The 2304-nt window shown below is 39.7% G+C and overlaps 1 long non-coding RNA gene across 1 annotated transcript; it reads right to left on the reverse strand.

Moving 5' to 3' along the window:
• Positions 1 to 1422: 1422 nt before the first annotated feature.
• Positions 1423 to 2021, reverse strand: LOC147513288 (uncharacterized). The gene is made up of 3 exons (XR_015217364.1): positions 1947 to 2021; positions 1661 to 1794; positions 1423 to 1540 (listed from the first exon to the last, which is right to left on the reverse strand). It is a non-coding gene; the product is annotated as an uncharacterized LOC147513288 (long non-coding RNA).
• Between the last annotated feature and the right edge of the window lie 283 nt (positions 2022 to 2304).

Here is a 2304-nt window from a genome sequence, read left to right on the forward strand (position 1 = left end):
AGAGAGTGAATGTGATACTGCAGGACTCCGAATTTAGGAGTTGTACATAATGTATCACAGAAAATGGAGAAACCATGAGATTCCTTGGTAAGGAAACGATGATGAAGATTACCAATACTTGGTAAGGAAACGTGATGAAGATTAGTGGTTGAAGTTTTAAGCATGGGGGGATGACATGTTGCTGTTCTAGCATTCAGCCTCTACCAAGAGTAGGCCATGATAATATCAAGTTCATGGAAGCGTGAAGAGATTTTGCTTAAAGATAACAAATTTCTTGTGGAGCTCAGTGTCAAGATAACAATGGCCTTCACAAGTTTTGGAGATCCGAGTTGGAATGCTTGGTCATTGCTTTAGTGGCCTACAATGAAAATTTAAGGCCGGGGAATGAGGGAAGAAACGAGAACCGGGTTCTTGGTTTTCTGTTATCATGAAGAGCTCCCTTACTCTCAAAGTTAAGCCCGCAGTAGTGCTCTTAAACCGCATGTGTGCTAGCATAAGGAAGGCCGCGGAAAACAGATTGTCATGTCGTTCTCGAGAATTGAAACTTTGGAAGCTTGAGATTACTTCGATTTGCACCCTTGAGAAGATTGGCATTTCATAAGATCATTTTCTTTAAAGAAACACATGGCTGTTGTGAATAATTGCAATAAAACACACTTGATCACTTACACCAAATTCTTTTGATTGAATCAAGGGAAATATCATAACAGGGAAGAAAAAAAAAAAGCAAACGCCAAAGAAGATACACCGACTATTAAAGCTAAGAACATTCTTGTAAGGTAATCAATTTGAATGCCTTTGGTAGTTGTCTTTGGCCGCATCTTGCAAATGGAGTAGCCCTTGTGGTTGGTGGAGGCCACTTATTTGAGTGGTATTCCCTTACGCCAAGTTAAGACTTTCCAAGCCAGATTTGGCCTTGACCACCAAATATCGCAGCTTTGGCCATGACTTTCCATTATGTACATCAATCAATTCTCCGCAGGTTTTTTGTCTTTGGTGGGTCCTCACGGTTTTCTTGGGGGAGAGGCTTTTTTAGGTGGCTTCACCTGGAACTCCCAATATCGAACCCGGGTCACACTGCATTGGGGCAAAAATTAGTTTGGCAAGGCTGTAGAGATGTAATCCTTTAATCAAGCCAAAATTAGTCGAAATTTAGTACCTTATTTAATACTTCTTTGCCTATTGTTTTATCAATGTCTTCTCGGGGAAAATCTTTTCGATGGTGAATGATTCATACTTGTCCTTGTCACTATAGTCACTGACTTAACTTGGAAAACATACTGCTTCAAGCTTCAAGGTGCTGCAGTTCTTTCCTAAGCTGTAGCGGGCCATTTTCCTATACGGCGAAATACACAAGGTATAAGACAACAAAAATTTCATTAGATTAAAAAAAAATTGATGCACAATCTGGTAGTAGCATGCCTTTGAAATATGGACCAATTCTTTAACTGGCTTTTGAATCAAGTGTTCAGCGTTTTTATCAAAAGCAACAAATGTGGTGTCCCCCGATGAATCATTAACTGTCATTCGTAGCATATACCTGCATCGTCATTTTTTTTTACGGGACAAAAGGAATAGATCATGGATGAGAGTGTGGACAACACGATGGGAAAAGGGAAATGACTTTACGAAGAAAAAAAAAAGATATTTTTTTGCACACCCATCGACCACGCCAACACTACAATTTGTGCACACTGTTCCAGTGACAGTTTTCTTACAACTAACACACGAAGTGTAGAACCACTTGCTATCGGGGACGTAGCTTATGGTGGCCTTGCAAGTGTACATTCTCCCCTAAACAAACGCAATAAAATAAGGATGGTGGTTGTTCAAATGAACATAACAATCAATAACAGGGCCACACATTTTAATCAACTAGCAAATAAATAAATAATGAAAGTGCGCAGCGCAGCGTGTGTGTGTGTGTGGGGGGGGGGAGCACATACCTTGCATGAGTGATCCCTACCCATTTCCTTCAATTTACCAATGTCAACCCTCCTATCAATGAGAAGGTCTTGCTCGTCGAGAAATTCGCGCCAGATTGACGAGTCTTCCAATTCAACAACTATTTTCTTTGTATCAAACCGAGAAACAAATATAACTCATCAGCTATTACTTAAAAAATCATAGGCCAAAAGCAAACCGATAAGTAAACCATGCTTTAAACTTTTTGTAATGAGCAAGTGGATCAGATTAAGGATTGGTCCATCGTTAAGGATGGGACGCAATCAGCAGGACAAAAAAAGGAAAAAAAAAGAAAAAGTATTCCCTAGGAATCTATTAAATGGCAAGGAAAAAGAAAAG

Source organism: Coptis chinensis, chromosome 3, assembly GCF_015680905.1.
Source record: "Coptis chinensis isolate HL-2020 chromosome 3, ASM1568090v1, whole genome shotgun sequence".
Lineage (NCBI taxonomy): Eukaryota > Viridiplantae > Streptophyta > Magnoliopsida > Ranunculales > Ranunculaceae > Coptis > Coptis chinensis.